Below are 21,342 nucleotides of genomic sequence, written 5' to 3'. Positions count from 1 at the left end.
GTGAGCATGAGCACTCTATGTATTTTTTCTTTATGTGGTTAAATGCACGTAATGATTATTTTTAATTAATTTTATTAATATAATTTTAATTTATTTTTTTGTTCGGTAAATAAAACAAAAATATGATATGAGGAGTTTTCTTGATTTCTATTTAAAGTTAACTGTTTTTATATAAAGTACCATCTCTTAAAATATCGATACCTACAGCTTGGCAAAAAAGAGTAGAAATTAAAAATTGGCAACACTGTAGTGTCGTCCCTTTCAAACCAATTTATATAAGAAAACGGGACGACACTACAGTGTTGCCACTTTTTAATTTCTACTCTTTTTTGCCAAGCTGTAATTTGTTAGCACCTTATATAAAAGCAATAAATTCCCGATCAAACTAATCTGCATAGCATTTGCAACGACAACGTGTGTAAATATCATCGTTAATGTCAAATTTCTATGAAAATATGACGTTTATATTATAATAACACTCCCTCACTTTGTTCTGTTCAAATCGGTGCAAAGTTAGCTTAGACAGACTCTAGTATCTAACAAGGTCACGCCGATGCCACGGCGATAGCGCAGTGTCGGCAGCGGCGACGCGAAAATTTTGGCGGCGGCGGCGGCGCGAAAATTTTGATGGCGGCGGCGGCGCGCCGGCGCGGCGCTCATATTTCATATGGAAATGTTTTCTGGGGTTAATTCTTTTCATTAATTCATTCATTAACCTCGTGCTTTGAAACGGTCGCAATTTCGAACCCCTTGCTACGCTCGTGGTTAAATTATGAAATATTTCGCTTGTACTGCGATCAATATTAGCATGAGGACTTAACAACAACTTTAACCTCTTGTCGCAAAGTTTTTGGTTACTCTTTGATCAAGTGCAATGAATACCGGTATTAAATACGATAACCATTACCGGTATACTGAATACCTGTTATTATTGAGGTATTAATGAATACCGGTATTTCATTATGTCAATTAGTGTAGTTTAGCGATAAAGACAAAAACGGAATGACAGGAATACCTCTAATTCGAATATAGGTATAACATTTTAACCGGTATTCGTTTGACAGTTTATGTACAGGTATTTAATAAAACCGGTTATACGGTCCCTGCCTCAACATGTTTCCCCTTCTAAAAAAGAAAAAATATGGTTGTCTGTAAAGTCGGTTTACGGACGATAATTTTGCGTGATAACGTCATCATTGATGAAAAATTGCATACTTTGGCCGTAACGTTACCATGGAGATCTGTCCACAACGTTACCATGGCGATCCGTCCACAACGTGACACTTTTTCGTGCATGCTACGATGTTCATCGATCATCGATTTAGAAGATGACGACTTGCCTCCTGAGGTATTTCCTTTGCGCTACGACATGGGATTCTTCAAGAAGCGGGTATTTAGGGTTCTCAAGGGTCGGCAACGCTTAAGTGGCTCCTGGGGTGTTGCTTATGTCCATGGGCGACGATGACCGCTTCCCATCAGGCGGCTCGTCTGCTCGTTTGCTGACTATTACATAAAAAAAGACGTTAGGTATCACGTCAAAAAATGTGCGTGTAAAATGAAAAGTTAAGCAATAACATGTAAGTTTTAAGGGAGTTCCCTCTGCCACCAAGAAAGGCCTTTTGGCTTATGGCGGAGGAAAAAAAATTAAAAATAGGGTTTATTTCGCCTGACTAAACGATTTTTTTTTCCTGTTTTCAATAGATCTCGCCAGACAAAACTACCTTACTACTACACTTACTTACTACTACCACTACTTACTTACTACTTACTACTTTACTAAATACTTACTACTTACTTACTTACTACTACTACTACTACTAATACTTACTACTTGTAGCGATGCTACATAATTTCCTATACTAAACATATACTTCCTCATACAACGTGACCTATACAACATTAGTGTCGCATTTCCAACAGAATAACATACACCAGAGTATGACACTTATGTAAAACTGTAATGTACCTTCTCAGCTGTAGGTTGATTAGCATATACTGCCTCCTGGCTAACTGGTTTCGAAGAAACAAGTCCAAAGAGTATGCCACTTGAACGTAACTTGTCACCCAGATTGTGCAGAGATTATTGGACCAAACCTGGCTTCACGCATATCAAAATGATCCTCCTGGTCTACCCTAACTGCTCAAATAGGTCACATCCTAATTTAATTTGTATTTTAGAATCATTTATGAAATTATATAAAAACATAAAAAAGACTTTCGTTGGGTAGTCGTAAGTTTGACAGCCCGGTGACAGCTAAGAATATAGGCGTTTTGTTCAGGCATAAGCAAGGATATATTCCAAAGGAAACAAAGTAGAAACGTACGATAAAAATATAATTATTAGCAATTATTATTAACCACTTAGAATATTACAAGTATTAATGAGTATTGACATTTTCCGAGAATCATTTGATTTGGAAAGGATTTAAGTTGGTTTGACGTTTAGTGTGTTGATGTGAATCGAAACGCAACGTGTCCGGTAGGATTTTATTTCGAACTGTCACTGACACTTGGACTTGGGATGGGAATACGCTAGCATGTGGATGGTTTCTAATTAAAGATTAAGAGGAACGGCCTCGTCTCCTTCCGCCGCCTGGTCCGGCTGGCGGGAGACCGATTTGTAAAGTGCGTATATTGCTGTGCGTGAATTGTGTGCGTGATTTACTTGGTGCGTCCGGTGTCGCCGATCGACATGAGCACGGTTGGTAATCGTGTTCCCTGGCGCGCTGTTGCGCGTCCCCGATTTTGCTGAGCGTCATGCTGACGCTGCTTCTACGCCGTAGGACGCGGCCTCGATCTGCAGGCCGTGTGTCGGATGGCTATGCTGCCGTCCGACGACTCCAAGGTGTCTTCGTGCGGGTCCTTCCCGTGAAAGTCCGAGCACCGCGGGTTGTTCTCGCCTTAGCTTGTCACAGCTGGGGCTCGATGAACGCCCGCCGCTGATCTACGTTGATCTGTCTGCTACGCTAAGTTCCAGGATGAAAGCTACACCCGGTATCCGTGAGTGCACTAGACTTTCGTTTTAGGTTTTGGCCAAAACTCCGCGTCTCGTCCGTCTCGCGATCGTAGGTTAAGAATTGCCATAGTGTCACCCCACAGCCGCCAACGGCTTATAGAAACAAATTGTATTTTGAGTAGCGCCCGCCTCGAAGCGGAGTGCCTTGTTATTATTTAGCAGGGTATATTAAATTGCATGTCAGATATTTGGTTTTATCTTTTCAATATCCTACCAAGTTCCCATTAACCAGGTTAGAATAACAAGAGGACCCTTGTACTCCAATAGTCCAATGTTTTACTGCGGATCTTATCCGAGGCATTTTTCCCATTAATTATTTAAACATTTAAAAACCTCATTATTTTGTTACATACGACAATGTCCCGCTACTTTAAAATCTAATTATTTTTTATTCACGACATACTACTTTGTACTAATGACGAATGTTATTTTTCCTGTTTTGTTTTGTTTTTTGTACAATAAAGTGTTTTACTACTACTACTACTACTACTACAAGACATATCTTCTATTCATACAGTTGTAAAATAAATAAGGGAAATACAGAATTCACCCGGAAGTCTGAAACGAAAATTAATCCACACAGGTAAGTTGTAATAATATAACAGCACAGGCACCTATAATAACATAACAGCACAGATACCTAGCCTTAACGGACAAAAGCGAGGTTCCCCTTTGAGCGAACTGCGCCCGCGGCGGTCGCGAACTTCGCTTTATTCCATTATTTAACATTCATTCAGCTTTGGATAAACTACCTATGACAATGTGAAAGTTTAGGTTAAAAAACTTTAGGTTAGACCAAGAAAAGTCTGCAGCGATTTTGATAGCCCACGCAAGTGCAAGTGTTATTTATACGTCATATACCGGGTGTGGCCTGTAATATGAGCAAAAAATTAAACCGTAGGCTGTACTCCTCATACTAGCCAACATTTGTTCAGCGACTTTTAAAAATAACTTGTAGTTTGATTTTTAATACACTTTAAATTTTATTCTAAGACGCAATGTATTGCGAATTTTGTTATGTTTAAGGCGTGAAGCAACGTCAATCACAATGATATGGCGTGGCGATGGCGTCCATTGAAGATAATATTTATTTTGTATGAAAAATAGGGAGTCTAAATACTTCATAATTTTTAAAAGTTGTTGAACAGAACCGTTTGAGGAGTACAATCTATGTTTTAATTATTTGCTCGTGCTACAGGCCACGCCCGGAATTTATAGGCGAATAGGATTTTTTTTTAACTTTAGAGCGGCCAGGTGCTAAAAGTGGCCAGTTACTGGCGAATTACCCTACTTCATGTTTTAGTTAGAAAAATGGTAAACAATCTTGACGTGTCTTTTTATTGAAAAACGCTTTTGATAAGTAAGTTATACAAAATTGTAAGAATTATACGGCTTAGTCATACAGTCTTTTACTTTCATAAATAATATTATATAGTTGGTCAAGCAGATCTTGACAGTAGAAAAAGGCGGCAAATTTGAAAAATGTAGGCGCGAAGGGTTATCGTCTCATAGAAAATTTGAATTTCGCGCCTTTTTCTACTGACAAGATTTGCTTGACCGTCTATAGCTACTATTTAAGAAAACCGGCCAAGTGCGAGTCGGACTCGCGTTTCTAGGGTTCCGCACATAAGTCCGACTCACGCTTGACTGCACATTTCTAATAGGTTTTCCTGTCATCTAAAGGTAAAGAACTATATTGTGTATTTTTTCAAAATTTTAGACTACACTACACTACACTAGACAGTAGTTTCGGAGATAAAGGGGGTGGGGGAATGGTCATTTATTGGCTATTTTCTAAAATAACTTCGAACCTATCTTCTTCTTCTTCTTCCTTGCCACTTCCCATTATTTGGGGTCGGCTCTCCTCGTTCTAAGGCGCCAGGACGGTCTGTCCTGGGTTGTCGCACCTGTAAGTTGGGCTCGCTCCAAGTCGCGGGTTATGGTAGCCAGCCACGTGGTTTTGGGTCTTCCATTGCCTTTTCTGGTGCATGGCGTTGCCAGCGCCTTCCTGACCACGTGATCTTCGGGGCGTCTCATTATGTGGCCATACCATCTGAGTCGGCTTTCGGTGATTAACTTCGAACCTATGTATTTTAAAATTAGAAAAAATCATTTGCATCTTTGGTTCACTAATTTACATATGTGTACCAAATTTCAACTTAATTGGTCCAGTAGTTTCCGAGAAAATAGGCTGTGACAGACGGACAGACAGACATACGCACGAGTGATCCTATAAGGGTTCCGTTTTTACCTTTTGAGGTACGGAACCCTAAAAAGAAGCGTTTACCAACAAAAATACACGTAAAAATTGCTCACCATTTTTCTAATCCTAAAACAAACGATATAAGCGCCAAGTCGTCAAATTTCCGCTCACCGATACAGAAAACACCTTGAATATATGTCAAAAGATCATTCTTGGCAAATTAGCGTGCCCGTGAAAACGTAGTCTTGCATCCCTTTCCACCCCACCCCCTCCCTCCTTACCGTAGAACAGTAGAACTACGTTATCGAGCCAGTTGCCAACCCGACGCGGACAGGGTACCGCGCGCTCGCGGCGCTCTAAAATAAAAACCTCATTGAATATCATTAAAAAAACTGTACAAGTTCAATCTTGATTAAAAAACAGTAATTTTTGTGTAACTCCAAAGTATTTTTGAAGAGTTTTTTCATTTATTTTCACGTGATTTCTTTAAGAGTGAAAATTAAAGATGGCGTAACGCGGTTTTTGGGATTTTTGTTGTTTTTTCGTCGTCGTCAGCTGGTTTGAGGTGAGGATTAGAATAATATTGTCTGTGGTAATTAGGGAAAGTCGGAAGGTTGGTATAATAAGTTTGTTAAGATTGGTAAGGAGTTATTTTGCCGAGTAGAATCCTTAGGGCGGAAGGAAATGCTGATGAAGAGAATTTAATTTTTGTTAGTTTTTCCCGCTCTCGTTAGCCGAGTTATTTTTTTATAAAAATAGCTTCATTTTACGAGTTGTTAGCTTTACGGGAACTATTATTTTAGTTTTAGTTGCACGTAATGATTTCCTCTTTTCTTTTTCGTATTTTTACACGACTGCTCAAATAAGGAGTGTATTGTTTTTACAATACATTATGACCTCATATTTTATTTATAAGAATACGATATATAGTATTTGCATACCAGTACAGATGTTACATACATGGACCCTGGAAAGGGTGTAGCAAAATAGGTACATAGTTCGCAGTTTGCTTATTATTACTACTGACTGATATACTTTAGTTCTAGCAGTGGCGGATTTGCCCCAAGGCACAGTAGACCCGGGTCTAGGGCGGCAAGATTTAGGGGCGGCAAATTGTGACAAAAAATTCGCTGATCGCAACAAGAAATAACTCAAAATGTAGTCAATATGTGCCTTATGTGCCTTGAAAGGGGCGGCTACAGGGTCTGGGGCCTAGGGCGGCAAAGACTGCAAATCCGCCACTGAGTTCTAGGTATATGATACTAATATATACATTTTCTAAATTGCACTTTTCTCCAAGTAGCAATAAAAACCTTAATTTGTAACTGCCTCTTCTAATACTTTATATTTGATTACCTATAAACAAGGATTTCTACATATAAGTATTAAGGAATACTGTATCTCTCTAATAAAAATTTCTATCTATATCTATCTCTATATATAAGTATTTGATATACTTAATATACTTCGCTTCGCTTATTAACAATAAGACCGCCTGTTGATTAACTTCTTCTTTTCTGTAATATTTTTATTGTTTTCTGTAATGAGGTGTGCATTAAAGACACAGACTTGTTATTTGTATTGTATTGTATAGGAAAGTATTTACAATACAAGCCAATTTAAAGGCCGGCTTTAATGCCTCAAGGCAATCGTTGCTCGTAAACTATCGGTCAGTCATCTCCGATGTCTCAAAGGGCTCATCTTACAAAAAAGTATGGCGTGCAGATGAATTAAATACATAAATAAATATTATAGGTCAATCTAACACAATTCGACTTAGCTTCACAGTAAGCTCAATAAGGCTTGTGTTGTGGGTACTAGACGACGATATACACGGCCCGATTCTAACTTAAAGATAAGTCAATTAATAGATCTGGAAACGATATGGATTAGATATGTCAGTGTCAAACAAGTGTCAACATTATTATTTATTTATTTATTTTAATCTTTATTGCACAATACATGAAGGTACAAATGGCGGACTCAATTAAATTGACGTTTCTTCAAACAAAAACGTCACTTTTGACACTTGTTTGACACTGACATATCCAATCCATATCGTATCAATATCTAGTATTTGACTAGGTGGAAAAATCGAGTGCCACATGGATGGCAACTACCTTAAATATTGTAAATAGCACATTTTGTGTAAAGGAGACTTTCCTTTGTTTTTAAAAACAATAAATTCTGCATTTAAGGATTTATGAAAAATCGCTTACTTCAGTCGGGACTCGAACCGGTCAAATGTGACAAAAAATCAAATTTAAAAGGTAATTGTTAGTTTTCATGGCCTTCCGTTATTCTGATTGTATTTGTTATTTAGAGAAAAATGAACCTTATCAGTAAACCTTTCAATCTGCATCATAAAATACGGCACGTTATTTTTTGTCACACACATTTTTTGACCGGTTCGAGTCCAGTGTATTTCGTTTATTAATATCTCCACTACTAGGCATTTAAATTCTACTAATTAACAGAATTGAAATCGAGTGGTCAATACCACTAGATTCCAAATTTTTATCGCTCGTATCTCAAAAGTTAGCATTTCGCCGTTTTCCATCGATTTTCGAGTGACAATATCGAGGGATCGAAATTCAGAAATCGGCCCCCAGACCGTATAATAATAGTATCAAAACTATGTTTGCGCTGTTGGTAGTAGTGTACGGCAAATATGAGTACGTAGGTAATAACGGCAATTCCGGTTCGCATGGAAGGCTTCCACGAACCGGTAAAGGCTCATGATTTATGGAACGGTTTTAAGTCAAGCGCGTAGGCTGGGAGCCGACGCAAAAAGGTTGATTCCTATAGGCAAAAATAATTTAACATAACGTACAGTCTGACAAAAAAGAGTAGAAATTAAAAAAGTGTCAATCCTGTAGTGTCGTCTCGTTTTCTTAGATTTATTTTGAATTTGATTTGTCAGACAATATAGACGCGGATTGTCAAAGTATTATTTATAGTCCCAGCAAATTTACCTACTGCCATCTTTTGATAACTGTTTAAAAGTTTTGGAACGCCATTTGACTTTAATCCTTGTTCTTTCACGGATATGTGTTAAATTTATTGTGTCAAAAAGTGCCATCTACACAAGCATAGGCCAAAGGTATGATATAGGGTAAAGGTATCTTTTCGAGCGATGGCGCCCCATACCTTTGGCATATAGGAGAATAATTTTAAGTGAAAATACTGAAAATGCTCTTAAACATCTCCAATTATAATTCATTGGTTGAAATCAAAACCTGTAACTGTCGACCGAGAGTAAGGTGGTACGCCGTATGTCCGTTAAGGACGCAGCTATAAGTGAGAGCGAGAAAGCGACGAGCGGACCAAAAACGCTGTCAGATTCAGCCGCCTTGTATAATTATAACAGCTTTAAAATTTTAAATCTGTTTCTCGTACTACAAGGGTTTGTGTACAAAAGTGGTTCAGTAATTCCTGCCATTACTGACTAGCACTACGTAATCGGATATCAGTGTGTATTATGATTTAGTGCTTAGCTCTTTATCTGGAGCGTCTATTACCAGAAAATCCCATCATTTTGTAGACTTAATAGTATAACTTCCGTAGACTTAGAGCAGTGCCCTGTTTATCAAAAGCTTGTAGAGTCTGTGCGGAAAGAGAAGAGTCGTGGGATTTGAGGGCGCGCCAGTGCTATTTTATGGTTTTTGCTATGCTGACAACACTGGTCACGTGATTATAGTACGACACTAAAGGTCATGATACTTGAATCCCTTTTGTTCCAGTTTTTTACCACGACTTACTAAACGGAGCCTGGTGGTGGTGTCGGCTCATCAACTCAATCCCCTGATTTAGCGCAGGCACTAGTTTTCTTTTTAAAACACACTTGTTTTTATGTCTCAGATACTAAAAAGTGACAGTGCGATTGACAAAACTGCTAAAAGTGCTAAAACTAGTTAAGAATCTGCCCAATACAACTGTAATTTTAGTACCAAACAAGATAGAGTCTCATTTATGTACTGCCTAATCTGTGCAGTCCAACAGTTATTAAAACCGGGTAGATCGGGTAGAAATTCGTCACACAAATTTCTAGGTTTTTTGACCCCTCCCCCCCTCCTTGTCACACTTGGTCACATTTTGCAAATCCCTCCCCACCTTGTGTGACGTCACATTTAGGCAATTTTGTTTTCAACGAAATCGGCAATACTAACTCGGCTTTATTTTTTGTATAAAAAAATATTTTTTGTAAAAGAAATATTAGTAATTTTATAACGCAAAACCAATTAGGAACGAAAATTACCTACCTACTTCCAAAACCTCATTATTTAAATGTACAGCGATTAAAAAAATATAAATTAATTTTCGGTTACTGATGAATATTGATGAAGTTAAAGTGACGTCACAATGTTTGTGACTCCCCCCTCCCCTATGTCACAACATGTCGCATTTTCTTGACCCCCTTCCACCCCCTAAACGTGTGACGTAATTAATGGATGGCCCCTAAGTAGGTAGGCCTTATTGGGATATGTCCGGTTCTCTCATCTCACGATATTTTACTTCACCGAAAAGTCACTGCTAAATATGATATATAATTTCGCAACTAACAGAACCTACAAACAAAGAAATATTTTATTAGAAAAAGTTTTATTCTTTGTAATCGAAGTCTGAATTAAAATATTCAATGTCACTTATATTTGAGCTAGCTTCAGAACAACCAGGGACACTCATAGAACTATCTTCATCTGAACTGGATGTGCTTGAATCCGGCACGTAGATTACGAATTCTTGCATATCACCTACTTAGCGGTCTTTTATTCGAGATACCGTAGGTACTTTTACACAATCCTGAAAAAAAAAATTACATATAAATATGCATAAAATGGCAAGTATCAAGACTATTTGTCAGTTATTTTAAAGCCCATGAATGACCTGCATATTTATGAAAATTAATATATTTTGAATGAATATACTTACCGATTATGTACCGGAGACAAGTTACTTAGGGGGCTTATTAAATAGGTAATTATTTAATGTTAAATACTAGTCCGATAGCAATAACTTTTGAAGTTATAAGATTATTAATGTTGCCTATTTTTTACATATAGTTTTCAGACCACATACTAAACCTAATAATAATAATTTGTGTCATCCTAGGTATTTGCTTAGGTAGAAATTTAGGTATTTCTTTTTTTAAACAGCATTCGGTAAAAAGAATATTCGAGATGAAATTCTTTGTTTCCCTGTAAAAGCAAAGTGGCTTCCGACGTACATACGCATTTTGTGTTATTTTCATCCACGGGTATAATGACATTTAATAAATACCTAATAGTGAACCTAAAATGCCTAAAATAAAATTATAGTCGGTAAGTGAAGTGTTGTACTTCACAGGATATTATAATATGTTATTCAAACAAATGTGTGTCAAATTCATCCACCGCTTTTATTTTTAATCTTTTTTTTTCTTATAAATATCATGTATCTGCCACAAAAAAAAATTCATGTTATTAAGTTTACGTCTACATTATTATAATGCCACATCGAGACAACATTCATAATTTGGGTCATTTTCAACAACGGTTTTTTACTATTTGGCAAAATAAAACTTTGCATGAACGGCGTACGCGAGGAAGGCTACCTACGCATGTAGGGTGCTTGTTAGATGAACATTATGGCTCCTCTACACGATGGGCCAACGCCGGCCACTTGCTCCCTCTAACGCATAAATGCGTCCCTTCGAGTGGCCGGCGTTGGCCCATCGTGTAGAGGAGCCATTACAGTGTATTTATTTCATTCGGAGGCATAATTATTATATTAAGTCTTTTCATAGTGTGGGAGTAGGTATGTTGTAAGTATATTTAAAAATAAAATGTAGGCTCCTCATACTGACCAACATTCGTGACGTTCGCAATCAAAAGGTACCACTTTATCCTTGCCATAAGGACTCTCTGACAGGTTATTTGTATAAAGACACAATAAAATTTCGTCTTTATGGTAAAGGACAAAGTGGTCCCTACCTTTTGAATGAGAATGTCACATCAGCGACTCTTAAAAATAACTTTTATTCGATATTTAGTACACTTTTTAAGATTATTTTAAGACGCAATGTATTGCTAATTTTGTGATTTATAAAGCGTGGCAAGCAACGCCAATTACAATGATGATGGTGTAGATTGAATACAAGACTTCATAAATTTTAAAAGTTATTGAAAAAAATATGTTCCTTTGAGGAGCAGAATATTTTCTGTTAAGTAGAACGATTATGAAACAATTGAATGAATGAATGATTTTATAGGACATTCTTACACAGATTGGCTTAGTCGATAAACAACGATATTATAGAATATAAGAAATTATATATACAGGGTGTCCCAGAATTCGACGTCAAGCCGTAAACGGATGATAGACCAAGTCATAACAGTTATCATAAAAATACAAAAAAAAAAATCCAACTCATGTTCTTTAAAAATTATGGTCACTTTAAAAATTCACTAAAAATCCACACCCTGTAATTATTAAAGATTACACAATGTTAAAAATATTAGAATAAATTATGGAATTTGTAGTAACAAGAGTTAAAGAACCATTACAGGGTGTGGATTTTTTAGTGAATTTTTAAAGTGACCATAATTTTTAAAGAACATGAGTTGGATTTTTTTTTGCATTTTTATGATAACTGTTATGACTTGGTCTATCATCCGTTTACGGCTTGACGTCGAATTCTGGGACACCCTGTATAATATACTATAAGAAATTCCACTGCGAGTAAAACGATGATAGTTGCTGAAAAACACCGAGCTGAGGTTTTTAATTTGAAGAAAAATGTAATGTTTGACATTTTAGTAATAAAGGATCCATAAAACTATTTATTTATTAGGCATTATAGACCTTTACGCCCATGAACAAAGATAACTGCCGAAAAAACTCTTAGCGTAAATGCTTTCAAATTTAAGGGCAAACATTACAATGTAGTAATATAGGTCCCAGAAAACTATTTATTTGTTATTATACACCGCTAAGTCCATGTTATTTGTTTTAAATTTAGAGTTTAGAAACTAATTCGAGGTAGTAAACGATACAAATCTTAGAAAAGTCCTTTACAACCTTGTTCGCTTCCTATACTTATGGCAAAATCATTTTAGGGCGGGTCATAAAGGGCAAGTAAAATAATAATTGTCAATAGTAAAATATGTCCTTTACGACCATATTGACCATACGAGATACGATATGAAAAATCATCAAGACAAATGAAGGGCTTAAAGGACGACAAAAGACATATAAGTCATTTACAACCATATTTATATTTAGCGGGGTAACCTTAACGATAATATCTATGAATTTCTAATTTATAACTGGTCATTTACGCCCCTTGAGATAAGCTGTTTTTGCAAGCTCATAGTGCAAAAATTGGGTCGTAAAGGCAACTTTTTAAGAGATATAAAAATGTTCACTATACAGAACGAAAGCGGTTGGAATTCTGAACAAAACTGTATATAACGACTACCGTAGGCTCAAAGGGCGTAAGGGACAAAATTGCGAAAATGCTGTTATACTCAGTATTTTTTTCTCTATCGAATAGTATATTTAACGTATCGATAACTTGAAAAAAATGTCCGTTAAGCCCTATGAAAAATCAATGCTTGAACACAGTTTTCCAACGCATTTGGCCGTATCTGCCAATTAAAAAAAATGTTGTGAGACATTTTGGCGTAACTCCCAACTTTGTGTACGATACGCCCTTTTGCATCGGAAATTTTTGAGTGCTAAATTTAATGTACGTTACGCTCACAACTAATGTACAAAAAATGTATAACTATTGTATATTTATGCGAGAGAGAGATTCAGTGTAAGATATACGCTCGCGTCCCCACACTGTATAATTTCGGGTTTATAATTGTTGCTTTTTTGTGTTTAAGTGGGATGACCTAGTTATACCTACTTTCCTTGTCAATTTTTTTGTTAAGTAGGTACTTGCATTACCTGCTCATGTGAGGCCTATGGAACTCTCCGCGCGAGCTCGGATTTATACCTACGAATCTGCTCCCGTTCACGGTAGAAAAGCAAGCCAGTTGGTTGCCACACGCGCTCATGTACGCACGTCACCGCGCGCCGCACTGTACATTTTTACGATTGTCAAGCTACGTAGTAGGTACCTACTATTGAATTTCTTTAATTAAACATGTAATGTTTATTATGTATGACAAATGTATAGTTTTAGATATCTGTCTATTTGAAGTAGGGAGCAAATTTTTAATTTATTTTGGTAAATGTTTATTTTAACGACAGTAAGTTACTCGTAACTTTACACCGGAAAGTGCCTACTCATTTTTGCTCTGGTTAACTTATAATTAATTACCTGTATTCATGGGGTTTCTATTATTTTTCTTTATATGTAACATTAATCTCTATCTGGTTTTAAATTACACGAAGTTTTAAAACTAATTCTGGCTGGGATTATTGCGCGGTTTATAAAACGGCGTGAACACTGCGGTTACCGCAGGGACATATGACCTTTTAAAATGACTATTTCGTAAACACTAACGCATCATCGGAATATTAGGTATAATTTAAGATTAAGCTTTCCTTTTATTTCACTCCGCTGTTTAAGTAGGTATTTATTTATCATTTATAAGCGTCAGCAACCCTAGCGTTGTGCCGGTGCGCGCGGTGCGGGGAGCGGCACGTTGAAGGTCACTCCATTGCATTTTTGTGTAGGTATCAAAGCGGTAGGTATTTGCCTTTTGTTTGAGAGATAAGTATCTGTTCGTAAGAACTATTATATAATCTGTGCTCATGTGCTCATTGCTTTATTTATAGGGTTACTAAATTTTGACAATTTAAACTGAACTAGTGGGTACTTTCTTGAGATGCACTGGATTTCGGGTTACTATCCGGTATTGGCCTATCCGGCCATTATTTTACTATCCGGCCGGATACCGGATAGTAATATTGCTTGATTTCGGAGTAATAAAATTGGATTTAAGAAACAGACACGGTCATAATCGTACCTACTTATTTATTATTTTAAAACAATTTAATCATTCCACTGACTTGTACGCGCACTCATTTCGAACCTAGAAACGAGTGTGCGCGAACGTTTACTAGGAAGCAGGTCAAACCTGCAGAATGCGCACCTGAAAAACCGAAACGTAGGTATAGTTCCTCTGACCGGATATTCGGCCGATGGTCAGGCCGAATATCCGGTATCCGGTATCCGGCCAAACAACTATCCCTTGCATCTCTAGTACTTTTTCATCAGTTTTATAAAAATAATAAAACATGACTATATTCAAATGATAATTATGGCGTTTAATTAAGGTTAGACTGATAACTATTAGTTTTGTTTGTGACTGGGTCATTGGTAATATTAATTAAGACGTAATATTAATATTTTTTTGTTTAAACCCTAATTTACCTTATGAAAGTTACTGTCTAGGTATAACGTTTGCATTTAAATCCATAGAAGTACGTAAGCCTAGCCGCATGCCTTTTTCTACTCTAATATAATGTCATAAATATGCGATCATATTCAATAAGTTTTACAGAATAGACATACGAAATTTCAAAACTACTACTGTACCTAATAGTAGAGTCTGGCTAGCCAAAAATTGTTGACAGATATTTCGTTGTTGTATCACCAATTGTCTATGATTTAAAAAAAGCTAAAAGTCAGTTATCAATTTATGCCATTCATTCAAATTGTTTGCGGTTTATAAGGTGTTTATTTTAAATAATATTATTAATTTCTATACTGAGTGAGGTTAGCAAACTATTATTTAAGCTCGTAAATAATTACGACAATGTGCGATGTCGACGTGTAGCTTTGTATAACGAAAAACTGCAATGTTTACAAGTCCTAACCAAATGTAAACAAATTAGAAGGTTGGTGCTCTATAAATATTTTGATACTTTAAGTACTAGGTCTAACATGTGCCTATTACTTTGAATAAGTACGTGAATTTATTAATGCCTGAATCTCATAAACAGGATAAGTGTATAAAGAAACGGATAAACTAGAAGTTCTGAAAAATATCCATAAAATCTAAATATTGGATCGTAAACATATGTGTTTGTCATTGACTGTACTTTAAATAGTGGTAGAAATTATGTGAGCTGACTTTAAGTGCACGTAAACGTTTCATCATCATCATCTCAGCCATAAGACGTCCACTGCTGAACATAGGCCTCCCCCTTGGACCTCCATTCGTACCGGTTGGAAGCCACCCGCATCCAGCGTCTTCCGGCGGCTTTAACAAGGTCGTCCGTCCATCTTGTGGAGGAACGTCCTACGCTGCGTTTGCTAGTCCGTGGTCTCCACTCGAGCACTTTTCGACCCCATCGGCCATCTTCTCTGCGCGCAATGTGGCCTGCCCATTGCCACTTCAGCTTGCTAATCCGGTGAGCTATGTCGGTGACTTTAGTTCGTCTACGGATCTCCTCATTTCTGATTCGATCACGCAGAGAAACTCCGAGCATAGCCCTCTCCATAGCTCGTTGAGCGACTTTGAATTTTGAGATGAGGCCGATAGTGAAAGACCACGTTTCGGAGCCGTAAGTCATCACTGGTAACACACATTGATTAAAGACTTTCGTCTTGAGGCACTGAGGTATGTCGGACGAAAAGACATTACGTAGTTTCCCGAACGCTGCCCAACCGAGTTGGATTCGGCGGTTGACCTCCTTCTCGAAGTTGGACCTACCTAATTGGACTACTTGTCCTAGGTAGATGTACGAGTCAACAACTTCGAGTACCGAGTTCCCAACAGAGACTGGGATGGGCACAACATTGGCATTTGACATAAGTTTCGTCTTGTCCATGTTCATTTTCAAGCCCACCCGTTGTGAAACTCGGTTGAGGTCATCGAGCATCATGCTGAGTTCCTCCATCGACTTTGCCATGACTACGATATCGTCGGCAAACCGAAGGTGAGTGATGTATTCGCCGTTGATGTTGATGCCAAGTCCTTGCCATTCCAGGAGCTTGAAGGCGTCTTCCATTACGGCAGTAAACAGTTTCGGAGAGATAACGTCTCCCTGCCTTACGCCTCTTTGCAATGGAATCGCCTTCGTGCTCTGCTCCTGTACTCGGACCGACATGGTGGCGTTACTATACAAATACTTCAACACTTCGATGTACCGATAGTCAATATGGCATCGCTGAAGAGACTCAAGCACCGCCCATGTTTCCACCGAATCGAAGGCTTTCTCATAGTCCACAAACGCTAAGCATAATGGTAAGTTATACTCTTCGGTCTTCTGTATAACTTGCCGCAGCGTATGGATGTGGTCTATGGTACTATAGCCTTTTCGAAACCCGGCTTGTTCGGGAGGCTGGAAGTCATCAAGTCTGTGTTCGAGACGGTTCGTGATGACCCTTGAAAACAGCTTATAGACATGGCTCAGAAGCGTGATGGGTCTGTAGTTCTTCAATAGGCTGTTATCACCTTTTTTGAAAAACAGCACCACCTCGCCTCTATTCCATGTTTCAGGCGTTTTGCCCTCGGACAAGACGGAATTAAAGAGCTTCTGGAGGACTTTAAGTACCGGTGTTCCACCCGCTCTCAGAAGCTCTGAAGTGATTCCGTAAACGTTTATTTAACTTATTTCCTTAGGTAACTTACTTGTACACAGAAAATCAAAAATATTGGTACTTATTGTTGGCGATTTTAATATTAATATATCCTTAAATTCTATGTTTGCGAAAAGACTTTCTGATCTAATGTTAAGCTATAATTTACTGCAAATAGTCAATAAGCCTACACGAGAATCGAATAACTCACGATCATGTATAGATCTTGTATTTACGAACTCTAAAGATCATACCGTTGAAGTGGCGAACCATGGCATATCAGACCATAACAGCGTGTTGTATAAGGTCCAGAGTCAAACCGCACGGAAAGCACAACACCAAAACGTATGCTTCACAACAAAAAGAATATTTAATGAAATAAATATGTCGTCGTTTAAACAGGCATTAGCCAGTATAAATTGGAATGAGATAATTTCTGATAAAAATGATACAAACATTAATTTTAATTTATTTAGTACCAAATTGCAACAGCTTTTAAATAAACATATACCAAAGAAACGCTTAAAATTAATAATGCCTAACCGCGTAAAATCTTGGCTTACAAAAGGCTTACGCTTGTCGTGCCGACATAAAAGGCAACTTAAAGTCATAGTTAACAAAAGTAATAACGAAATAATCCGAAAGCATTACAAAATATACGAAAACATCCTTAAAAAATCTATTAAAGTGTCAAGGAAAATTGGTTATATAAATAAAATGAAAAAGTCCAAAAATAAAATGAAAACAATGTGGGCCGTCATAAATAGTATGACAGGGAGGCAAAAGGATCGCGCGTATAAAAATATGTCATTAAAATTAGCCGATACGATCGTAACAGCGCCAGAACAAGTAGCTCACATATTTAATGAACACTTCGCGTCGGTAGGCGAGACGGACTTTAGAGCCGGAGCGATAACGGCGCGCGCGCGCCGTGTGCATACCCCCGCCACTAACTCAATATTCATACAACCGGTGACCGAAACCGAAACCATAAAAATTATAAGGCAGCTTAAAAATAAAAATAGTTTTGGTGTCGATGAAATACCGCCCGTTCTTATAAAACTGTGTGCATTAGAGTTAGCACAGCCACTGACAAAACTGATAAACCAATCATTTAATGAAGGAATATTCCCGGACTTACTTAAAATATCCATTATTAAACCTATATTTAAAAACGGTGACGTAACCAATCCAAACCAATATCGACCTATCGCACTCTTACCAACTGCGTCAAAAATATTCGAAAAATGTATGATAAATCGAGTCTACAAGTTTTTGGAAAAGTTCAACATCTTAGATAAAAATCAATACGGATTTAGGAAAAACCACTCAACAACACTAGCGGTTTATCAATATATACATAACATCTTAGGTCATATAGACAATAAAACATATAGTATAGGACTTTTACTGGATATGACAAAAGCGTATGAAAAAGTATCACACGAAATCTTACTATGTAAATTGTACGGGATGGGTATACGCGGCACTGCATATAACTGGTTTAAATCGTACCTCGGAAATCGTAAGCAATGCGTACAATTAGACCACTTCGATGAGGACCGCGAGGAATTAAAGACCGTGACGTCAATTTTGCGTCATACTACTTGTTCAATACCCCAAGGAAGCGTTTGTGGATGCCTACTATTTCTGGCATATATTAATGACCTGCCAAAAATACTCAACACAGACACAACCTGCGTTATGTTTGCTGACGACGTCTCTCTATTGTTTAGTTGCAATAACAGCTCCGAATGTACATCACAACTTCAGAACATTTTTAGTTCCGTACAGAAATGGCTCGGTGAACATAACTTGGAAATTAACTTGAAAAAGACCAAAATCATACAATTTAAGCCCACACAAAAAAAGCCATTGGAACTAAGTTTAGACACTGCCACATGTAATATAGAAGAGGTCGCGGAATTCAATTTGTTAGGTATAACCATAGATTCCGGTATGAATTGGAAGACCCACATACAAAACATAAAAACGAAAATGTCAAAATTTGTATATGCCCTAAGCATACTAAAAAAGAACACAAATTACGAGTGTGCATTATCCGCATATTACGCATATGCCTACGCATGGCTTCGGTACGCCGTAGTCCTTTGGGGTGATAGTGTCGAGGCCGAACAGCTTTTTATAATGCAGAAAAAGTGTATTCGAATTTTGGCGAATGTGCGTATACCAGATAGCTGCCGTCCGTACTTTGTTCGTTACAAACTTTTAACACTGCCCTGCATCTATATATTGCAAGCTGCTCTTTTTGTTCGCGAAAACCCTCATTTATTTGAACTAAAACAGGATAAGCAAACAACTAGAGCACAGTACAGGAATAAATTGCTGTTACCCAAAACGAACTTACAAATGTGTAAAAATGGTCCACATTACAAATGTATCCTAATAACTAATAAAATTCCTGACTCGATTAAGCAAGAACCTCAAAATGCGATCTTTAAAAATAAATTAAAAAACTTATTACTGGATAAATGTTATTATTGTGTTACTGACTTTTTTAATGATAATTTATAATTCTTATTTTATTATTATAATTAACCTTATTTATTGTGACATTGAATTTTAAATTATTGCATGAAATGTTATTATATTACTTTGACTATTGCTAAAACTTAATGTGTGCTATGTTATTTAATTTATCTTTTGTTGACTTTTACAATGTTAAATTTATTGGACTTTTTTTTTCTTATACACGCTAATTATACGGTAGATATATTATAATGAAATGTTTAATAGGTATTAGCTAGTAAGTTAAATATTGTGTGCCCTAACAGGGTGTCATGAATTGGCCAACTTGACTGTAACATCTTATTATGTAATTTATGTTCATGACTATGCAATAAATGAAATATGAAATATAAAATATATTGTCTAGTATCAAAACTGTAATTCCAACTACACAAAGTGTGACCAGCCCAAGATTTTTTGAATTTCCCGCCAAACATTTGTGTAAAATTTCAGTAGCCAGACTCTACTTTAGTATGTAAAAGTAAAATTTATAATCCAATTAACATTACAAACAGAAATAACGCATATTTTTATAGTAAAATTAATTTGTTACAAATTGTTGTATATCAATATATACAGGGTGTCCAGTAATTAATGGACAACCTTCTAACCATCGACAAGGCACCTCAGGCTGGTCCAAAAATGCACTTATAGGTCTAGTAAAAGTTTCGTGGTTTTCGAGATAATCGCACTTTTATGTCTTTTTTACTAGTTAGCACCATACTTCACTTTAATCAACATCTAGGCCATATCTTTGTTTCTAGAAATGTAAATAGCATGTGTGATACCATTTTAGAATCAGTATTAGACAAACTATTTTTAAGAAAGTTGGCCACTCTGTTCTCCATACGTTCTTTTTTTCACCACAAGCGATCAGACTTCTTAAAAATGTTAGAGTACAATGTATTTTTTTGGATTAAGGTCTTCTAAAAATACACCTTGGCTATGGAAAAACTGTATTGCCTATCGGTTCGGTTAGCAGGCCTATTTGAGAATATTTTTCAAAAAACAGAAGGTAAAAATCTTTTCATTTATGTCCTAAGCGATCATTACAGTGAAACAAGGAACCAAAATTAGAAAAGTGCGATTATCTCGAAAACCACGAAACTTTTACTAAACCTATAAGTGCTTTTTCTGGACCAGCCTAAGGTCTGTCGATGGTTAGAAGGTTGTCCATTAATTACTGGACATCCTGTATAAATGGTAGGATAGCAGTGATTCTGTTGAAGTAATCATCATCATCATTGTTCTTAAGAGCCTAGCTCTTGTCGGTGGAGTATTCGCCATTCCGTTCTTTTCTCTGCCACTGTTTTGAGCTCCTGATACGTCACTACATTAATTTTCTCTTTGGCCTGGTCAATATATGCACGTCTTGGTCTTCCTCTGCCTCTCTGTTCTTCTATTCTGCCTTCAATTATAGACTTTATGTAAGTATCGTGACATATCAGGTGCCCCAACATGTTTCCCCTTCGGTTTTCAATTGTTTATAGCAGAGATCTCTTCTCACCTACCAAATTAAATTAAATTAATATACTTGAAGTAATATAAACAAGTAAAAAAACCGGGCAAGTGCGAGTCGGACTCGCGCACGAAGGGTTCCGTACCATAATGAAAAAAAACAAAAACAAAAAAAAAACGGTCACCCATCCAAGTACTGACCCCTCCCGACGTTGCTTAACTTTGGTCAAAAATCACGTTTGTTGTATGGGAGCCCCATTTAAATCTTTATTTTATTCTGTTTTTAGTATTTGTTGATATAGCGGCAACAGAAATACATCATCTGTGAAAATTTCAACTGTCTAGCTATCACGGTTCGTGAGATACAGCCTGGTGACAGACGGACGGACGGACGGACGGACGGCCGGACGGACGGACGGACAGCGAAGTCTTAGTAATAGGGTCCCGTTTTACCCTTTGGGTACGGAACCCTAAAAATAAACATTGTTTTTGTAGTGTGTAAAAAAACATTGTTTTCTTAAAAACGATCTTTTCCACGTTTAAGTATCCAAAATAACAATAATGGGGAAACTTGACAGTGAATACATACATCTCTATAATTTTTCAGAAAAA

General features: G+C 37.0%; 1 protein-coding gene across 1 annotated transcript in view; it reads left to right on the top strand.

Annotated features, from left to right (window-relative positions):
• The first annotated feature begins 5,550 nt into the window (after positions 1-5,550).
• Positions 5,551-21,342, top strand: part of LOC134677586 (limbic system-associated membrane protein-like) — a 322,342-nt gene continuing 306,550 nt past the window's right edge. The window contains exon 1 of the mRNA XM_063536064.1: positions 5,551-5,784. The gene's annotated coding sequence lies outside the window, so the exon portion shown is untranslated. The remainder of the gene's footprint in view (positions 5,785-21,342) is intronic.

This window comes from Cydia fagiglandana, chromosome 26 (assembly GCF_963556715.1).
Source record: "Cydia fagiglandana chromosome 26, ilCydFagi1.1, whole genome shotgun sequence".
Lineage (NCBI taxonomy): Eukaryota > Metazoa > Arthropoda > Insecta > Lepidoptera > Tortricidae > Cydia > Cydia fagiglandana.
The sequence above is the reverse complement of the archived record's forward strand: the minus strand, read 5'-3'. Positions and strand labels throughout refer to the sequence as shown.